Raw genomic sequence first — 8,948 nt, 5'->3', positions numbered from 1 at the left:
TTCTCTTTTCCTCCTAGCCATTCCTTCTTGCTTCAACCTTTCTCCAAGCTTTCTTCACCTATCATCAATCAACCAAACACATCAAAGTTATGCTAAAAATCATGAGATATTCATTCTTTCATAATATATGACAATTATAGCATAAAACCTCATGAAATTGCATTAATTCATCTATGGTTGATTAAATCAAAGGAAGCATGAAAATATACCCAATTGGCTTGCTTATGGCTCAAGAAAGTGCATAATTCAATTGAAAACAAAAGAAAAAGGCTAGTGAAACTAGGCTAAGATGACTTGTCATCAGACACTTTTTGGTCAGTTCCTTGTATCTCTCCCAAGCTTCATAGAGGGATTCACCTTCTTTCTGTCTGAAGGTTTGAACATCCACTCTAAGCTTACTCAGCTTTTGAGGAGGAAAGAACATGGCTAAGAAAGCCTTGACCAGCTTATCCCAAGAGTTAAGGCTATCTTTAGGTTGAGAATCCAACCATATTCTAGCTCTGTCTCTCACAGCAAAAGGAAAAAGCATGAGCCTGTAGACTTCAGGATCTACTCCATTAGTCTTAACAGTATCACAGATCTGCAAAAATTCAGTTAAGAACTGAAAAGGATCTTCAGATGGAAGTCCATGGAACTTGCAGTTCTGCTGCATCAGAGAAACTAATTGAGGTTTAAGCTCAAAATTGTTTGCTCCAATGGTAGGAATTGAGATGCTTCTTCCATGTAAATTGGGATTAGGTGCAGTAAGGTCACCAAGCATCCTTCTTGCATTATTATTATTTTCGGCTGCCATCTCCTCTTCTTGTTCAAAAATTCCTGTAAGGTTGTCTCTGGATTGTTGTATTTTAGCTTCTCTTAGTTTCCTTTTCAGAGTCCTTTCAGGTTCAGGATCTGCTTCAACAAGAATGTTCTTGTCCTTGCTCCTGCTCATATGAAAAAGAAGGGAATAGAAAATAATAATAGGGATCTTTTTTATCACAGTATAGAGGTTCCCTTGTGTGAGTAGAAGAAAAGAAGATTAAGAATGAAGAAGAGAAGAATTCGAACTCAAAGGAGAAGAAGGGGTTCGAATTTTGGGTGAGGAGAAGTGTTAGTAGATGAGTAAATAAATAAAAGAAGATGAGAGGTGAGAGGATTTTTGAAAATTAAAAATTTTAAAGTTAAATTTCGAAAATAGTTTTTGAAGAAGGGTTAATGATTTTCAAAAATTAAGAATGAAATAAAATTAAAATTAAAAATTGAAAACAATTTAAAAAGAATTTTTGAAAAAGAGGGAGGTATTTTCGAAAATTAGAGAGGGATAATTAGTTAGGTAGTTTTGAAAAAGTTACAAAATAAACAAAAAGTCAATTAGTTAGTTGAAAAAGATTTTGAAATTAAATTTTGAAAAGATAAGAAGATAAGAAGTTAGAAAAGATATTTGAAAACGATATGATATGAAAAGGTATGATTAAAAAGATATGATTTTGAAAAAGATAAGATAAAAAGATATTTTTGAAAATATATGATTGAAATTAGTTTTGAAAAAGATTTGATTTTTAAAATCACAATTAATGACTTGATTCACAAGAAATCACAAGATATGATTCTAGAACTTAAAGTTTGAATCTTTCTTAACAAGTAACAAACTTGAAATTTTTGAATCAAAACATTAATTGTTGATGATATTTTCGAAAATTATGAAATAAAATTAAGAAAAAGATTTTTGAAAAATATTTTTAAAATTTTTGAAAATAAAATAAGAAAAATGAAAAAGATTTGATTTTTGAAAAAGATAAGATTTTTAAATTGAAAATTTGATTTGACTCATAAGAAACAATTGAATTTTAAAAATTTTTGAAAAAGTCAATCCAAATTTTCGAAATTTATGAGAGAAAAAAAGGAAAGATATTTTTTTGATTTTTGAATTTTTAATGATGAAAGAGAAAAACATGAAAAAGACTCATAACATAAAAATTATGAATCAAAACACACAATGCATGCAAGAACACTATGAATGTCAAGATGAACACCAAGAACACTTTGAATGTCAAGATGAACATCAAAAACTTATTTTTGAAAAATTTTCAAGAAAAGAAAACATGCAAGACACCAGACTTAGAAATTTTTCATGCATAGACACTATGAATGCAAGAATGCATATGAAAAAAGAAGAAAAGACACAAAACAAGAAAATATGAAGATCAAACAAGAAGACTGGCCAAGAACAACTTGAAGATCATGAAGAACACTATGAATGCATGAATTTTCGAAAAATGCATAAAAATTTTAGAAAAAAAAATGCAATTGATACCACACTTAAGAATTGATTCAAGACTCAAACAAGAAACACAAAATATTTTTTATTTTTATGATTTTATTATTTTTTTGGTTTTTTGTATATTTTTTCGAAAATATTTGGGAAAAAGGAAGTAATGAATTCATAGTCCTCAATCAAAATCCTGGGAATTAGACATGGCTTAATAGCCAGCCAAGCTAAAACATGTTATATGAAACTCTAGAAAACATTCTTGAAAATTAAAAAAAAAAAATTTTTTCGAAAACAAAAGAAAAATTTTTGAAAGATTTTTGAAAAATTTTTGAAAATAAAACAAAAAGAAAATTACCTAATCTGAGCAACACGATGAACCGTCAGTTGTCCAAACTCAAACAATCCTCGGCAATGGCGCCAAAAACTTGGTATGCGAAATAGTTACTCAGATTTGTAAAATTTTTTGTTCGTTCTCTCCCTGGCAATGGCGCCAACAAACTGGTGCACAGTACCATGGTCCAAACAAAACTTCACAACTTCGCACAACTAACCAGCAAGTGCACTAGGTCGTCCAAGTAATAAAACCTTACGTGAGTAAGGGTCGATCCCACGGAGATTGTTGGTATGAAGCAAGCTATGGTCATCTTGTAAATCTCAGTCAGGCGGATATCAAATAGTGGTGGAGTTTTCAAAAATAAATAATAAATAAACAGAAAATAAAGATAGAAATACTTATGTAATTCATTGATGGGAATTTCAGATAAGCGTATAGAGATGCTTCCGTTCTTCTGAACTTCTGCTTTCCTGCTGTCTTCATCCAACCAATCCTACTCCTTTCCATGGCAAGCTTTATGTAAGGGCATCACCGTTGTCAATGGCTACATCCCATCCTCTTGTGAAAAAGGTCCAAATGCTCTGTCACAGCACGGCTAATCATCTGAGGTTCTCGATCATACTGGAATATGATTCACCCTCCTTTTGCGTCTGTCACTACGCCCAGCACTCGCGAGTTTGAAGTTCGTCATAGTCATTCAATCCCTGAATCCTACTCGGAATACCACAGACAAGGTTTAGACTTTCCGGACTATCATGAATGCCGCCATCAATCTAGCTTATACCACAAAGATTCTGATTAAGAGATCCAAGAGATATTCATTCAATCTATGGTGGAACGGAAGTGGTTGTCAGGCACGCATTCGTAGGGGAATGATGATGATTGTCACATTCATCACATTCATATTGAAGTGCGAATGAATATCTTAGAAGCAGAATAAGTTGAATTGAATAGAGAAACAGTAGTACTTTGCATTAATTCATGACGAACAGCAGAGCTCCACACCTTAATCTATGGAGTGTAGAAACTCTACCGTTGAAAATACATAAGTAATGAAGGTTCAGGCATGGCCAAGAGGCCAGCCCCCAAACGTGATCAATATGATCTCAAAGATGAACTAAAAATCATAAGATGATCCGAAGATTAGTAAAAAGTTCTATTTATACTAAACTAGTTACTAGGGTTTACAGAAATAAGTAATTGATGCATAAATCCACTTCCAGGGCCCACTTGGTGTGTGCTTGGGCTGAGCTTGAAGTTTACACTTGCAGAGGCTTCTTCTGGAGTTGAACGCCAAGTTGTAACGTGTTTTTGGCGTCCAACTCTGGTTCGTGACGTGTTTCTGGCGTTTAACTCCAGAGTGCAGCGTAGAACTGGCGTTCAACGCCCTTTTGCATCATCTAAACTCGGTCAAAGTATGGAGTATTATATATTGCTGGAAAGCCCTGGATGTCTACTTTCCAACACAATTGGAAACGCGCGATTTTGAGTTCTGTAGACCCAAAAAATCTACTTTCAGTGCAGGGAGGTCAGAATCCAATAGCATCAACAGTCCTTCTTCAACCTCTGAATCTGATTTTTGCTCAAGTCCCTCAATTTCAGCCAGAAAATACCTGAAATCACAGAAAAATACACAAACTCATAGTAAAGTCCAGAAATGTGAATTTAACATAAAAACTAATAAAAACATCCCTAAAAGTAACTAGATCCTACTAAAAACATACTAAAAACAATGCCAAAAAGCGTATAAATTATCCGCTCATTAGTCATGCTGGTTTTTATAGGAGATCATCAAAGACTTTTCAAAAATTGCCAAACCACTGAGCGATTTGCTAGTGATTAACAATACTTTTATCTTTGATGACAATTGCAAGCATGCCTTTGAAAAGTTAAAAAGAAAACTCATTACAACACTAATCATCACACCCCCAGATTGGGAATTGCCTTTTGAACTCATGTGTGATGCAAGTGACTTTGTAATTGGTGCTGTATTGGGGCAAAAGAAAGACAAGCTGCATCATGTTATATACTATGCAAGTAAGGTGTTGAATGAGGCACAAAAAAATTATACCACCACTGAGAAAGAGCTCTTGGCAATTGTATATGCATTTGATAAATTTAGACAATACTTGATTGGTTCTAAGGTTATAGTATATACTGATCATGCTACTCTCAAGTATCTCATGTCTAAATAGGATTTAAAGCCAAGGCTTATTAGGTGGGTGTTGCTGCTACAAGAATTTGACATTGAAGTGAGAGATAGGAAAGAAAATGAGAACCAAGTGGCAGACCATTTGTCAAAACTACCACAAGAAGGCAATCAAGATACATCACAACCAGTGAATGAAAAATTTCCAGATGAATATCTTTTCCAAATTTAGCAGGCACCTTGGTTTGCTGACATTGCAAACTACAAGGTGGGAAGGAAGATTCCTCAAGACTTTACCAAGCAACAAGTGAAGAAGCTAGTAATGAAGCCAAGAAATTCTTGTGGGATGAGTCGTTCTTGTTCAAGAGGTGTCCAGATGGGATGATTAGAAGGTGTCATCCTGAAAATGAGATGAGAGACATATTGTGGCACTGTTATGGTTCAGCTTATGATGGACATTTTGGGCCAGAAAGAACAGCAGCTAAAGTGCTTCAAAGTGGATTTTATTGGCCAACTATATTCAAAGAGGCCAGAGAGTTTGTGCACCAATGCAATGAATATCAAAGAGCTGGAGGGTTGACAAAGAGGAATGAAATGCCTCAAAACTTCATTTTGGAAGTGGAATTGTTTGATCTCTGGGGCATAGATTTCATGGGCCCCTTTCCTCCATCCTATTCCTTCAAATACATTCTGGTAGCAGTAGAATATGTCTCCAAATGGGTGAAAGCCATAGCAACAACTACCTGTGATGCACCAATTATTCTTCAATTTCTTAAGAGATACATCTTCACTAGATATGGGGTACCTAAAGGCCTTATCAGTGATGGTGGCAGCCACTTTTGCAACAGACAGATGGAAAAGTTGCTCCACAAATATGAAGTAATTCACAAAGTGGCCACACCATATCACTCTCAGACTAATGGCCAGGCTGAATTGGCAAACAGGAAGATGAAGAAAATTCTAGAGAAGACAGTAGGGATCACAAAGAAAGACTGGGCAAAAAAATTGGATGATGCTCTGTGGGCATATAGAACAGCATTCAAAACTCCAATTGGGAAGTCACCATTTCAACTAATCTATGGAAAATCTTGTCACCTTCCTGTGGAGCTTGAACACAAAGCTTTTTGGGCCACTATGCTCCTCAATCTTGATTCTCATGCAGTAGGAGAGAGAAGGCTATTGCAACTCAATAAATTGGAAGAATTCAGATTGGAAGCTTATGAGAATACTAAGATATATAAGGAGAGAGCTAAAAAGTGGCATGACAAGAAAATCTTGAAAAGGAAGTTCAAAACAGGACAACAAGTGCTCTTATATAACTCCGGGCTCAAGGTATTTCCTGGAAAACTCAAGTCCAAATGGACTGGCCCCTACTTGGTGACAAAGGTTCTCCCTTATGGGTGTCTTGAACTTCTTAATGAAGTTACAAAGGACACATTCACAGCAAATGGTCACAGAGCCAAGCACTACCTGGGAGGACCCTAGAACAAAGAGGAAAGCATTCATGAGCTGGGATGAATAAGGATGAAAGACGTCAAGCTAATCACGATAAACAAGCACTTGTTGGTAGGCAACCCAACTGAAGGTAGTTTTCTTCTCATAGCTATTTCAATAAAATTCAAGAGTTCCTCTGTATTGCAAGGAATTAAGTTTGGTGTTACACACCAAAATGAGGATAGAAAGGATGAATGTTTGGTTTTAAGTTTGGTGTCCCACCAAGATTAGATGGAAAGACACTATAACCCTTTGAACATCAGGAGTGATAAATTCCAAAACAACCAAGGAAATTTCTTGACAGTTACTTGAATGTCTTTACTGGTTTACTTAATAAAAGTCACAAGATTTCATGCTTATGATTAATTTTACTATGGATAGTAGTAAGGGACTAAGTTTGGTGTTCCAACACCAAAGTAAGTTCAAAAACTTACAACAGTCCATGCATTTTAACCACTTTCCTAAGTGCTTGGGAAATAAGCAACTTCTAATGATTACGTAGGGAAGCATTCAACCTCTTGAAGGAATAACACATCATCACCCAAGGGGATACAGAAGTTATAGATGATGGTGACAAAAGAAAAAAAGGAGACTTGAGCAAAGGGAAGCAACCAAAGGATTGAAAGGTGGTGTTGCTCCTTATCTATCAATAAGAAAGATCATGCTTTCATTTTATTCAGTTTGAATTTTATTATTTACTCTCTTTAATTTCCAAAACAAATATTCTAGTATAGGTGCTTGTTGTCATTTTCATCTGCTTAAATGTTTGTCTTGTATCCCTTTTTGCATAATAAAAGAAAAGGTTGAAACAGAAAGTAATTGTCCAATATAGTAGACATTAGAATAAGGATCAGTGGTGGTAATTGCTTGATTAGTTTCTAAGCTCAAAAATAAAAACTACAAAGTAGAATGCTTTTTTCAAGTGAAAACTTAGTTACTGCTATGAATCCTTTATAAATAAATGTCCTTGAAAAAAAAGTAAGAAAGAAAGAAAGAAAAGCTAAGAATTGGTAACAAACAAATGAAAGAAACAAAGAATAAAAGCTAGACACCAATAGCTTGGACCTTAAGACATATGCCTGTGGTGTCTTTGTACTGGGATCTGCTTGGATGATTAGGTTCTAAGGAGTGTTTCAACACTTGCTAACTTGGGTTAACTAACCCGGGATTATCAACCAAAAGTCCATTATCAAGAGCAACCTAATTACAGGACATTTAGTAACCCAAAGAGGTGCTGGGCATCAATGTTCTTAAGAAGAATTGTGAGCCAAGTGTCTGTAGTGAAGAGGTGTTGATTGAAAATTAAGCTAAGTAGCTGAAGCAACACTTGACACTGAGCTACAATTGATAAATAAGCTTCTAAGGCAAAGGAAAGAATAAAAATCTCACAAGGACCAATATAGAATAGAGTCTTGTAGCAGCAACTCTAGCTAACACTTACAGGGACATTTTACATTTGAAAGTTAACAATAATTGAGCTGCAGTCTGTCTGCATAAAACTCCATGAGCTAAATTCAATTACTCACTAATAAGGACACATATATGCTTATCTGTTTTCTTTCCTCTTTCTTATTTTAGTGCTTGCTTGGGGACAAACAAGTTTTAAGTTTGGTGTTGTGATGACAAGTCATCTTATGCTAGTTTTACTAGCATTTTTCACTAGTTTTCATTAGGTTTTCATACTTTCTTGAGCAACAAGTAAGCGGTTAGATTGAAAATTCATGCATCTCCTGAGTCAAGTAAACATGGTTGTTATTATGCTTTTTCATAAGGTTTTGAGCTACTTTTAATGGATGTTATGAATGGTTGCAAACACCCTATGATTATAGCAAGCTTTGAGGCATTTTGTTTGATTGATTTTAGGAGAAAATGTGGCAAGAAAGGAACAAGAAAGAAGAGGAAAAAGCAAAGGAAGAAGCAAGCAGAGGAAGTAACGGTGGTGACCAAGTTGGTCCACCAACGCTACCTCAAACGTGGGAGGCAATTGCAAAAGTGGTGCCTACGTTGGAGGGAACGTTGGCAAGCCAACGTTATCCCCAACGTTGTTCATGTAAAAAATGCTTCCTGGAAAATGGAAAAATTGCAGCGACGCGCACGCACGCGTGGATTGAAAAATATGACAATCCACGCGCACGCGTACATCACACGCACGCGTGGTTAGAGCAACGTTGGCACTCCAACGTTGAGACCAACGCTGGTGCCAACTTGCACGATCTGAGCTCCAAAAATCTCAATTTTGAAAAGGTATAATGACACGCATGCACATGCAACACGTACGCGTAAGCAGATATTTTGACAATCTACGTACACGCGTACATGACACGCATGCGTGGATGAAGCAATGTTGGAGGGAACGTTGCCACTCAAATGCTGAGCCCAACGTCTTCGCAAGGCTTTAAAAACTGTAATTTGGAGATTTGCATCCATGCGCACGTTTGTAGTACGCGCACGCGTGGATGAGTACTCTGACCCCAAGCACGCAGAAGCACAGGTCATGCTTACGCGCAGAGTGGTATTTTGCACTATCCACGCATATGCGTGAGTCACGTGTACGCGTGGATAGGAGAACGTTGGCACTCCAACATTGAGTCAAACGTTAATGACAGAACCAGAATCTAATTTTTCACAAGAACGTTTGACTTAACGTTAGGCTGAAAACGTTGACTCTAACTTCAATACCAAAAAGGCATAATTGGCATACTTTTCTCCTCAATTGCATT

General features: G+C 36.0%; 1 pseudogene; it reads left to right on the top strand.

The window, feature by feature from the left end:
* The first annotated feature begins 281 nt into the window (after nt 1-281).
* Nucleotides 282-397, top strand: LOC112730821 (small nucleolar RNA R71; annotated as a pseudogene).
* The last annotated feature ends 8,551 nt before the right edge of the window (nt 398-8,948 follow it).

Source organism: Arachis hypogaea, chromosome 12, assembly GCF_003086295.3.
Source record: "Arachis hypogaea cultivar Tifrunner chromosome 12, arahy.Tifrunner.gnm2.J5K5, whole genome shotgun sequence".
In the NCBI taxonomy this organism is placed as follows: domain Eukaryota; kingdom Viridiplantae; phylum Streptophyta; class Magnoliopsida; order Fabales; family Fabaceae; genus Arachis; species Arachis hypogaea.
This window is presented reverse-complemented; position numbering and strand designations above follow the sequence as displayed.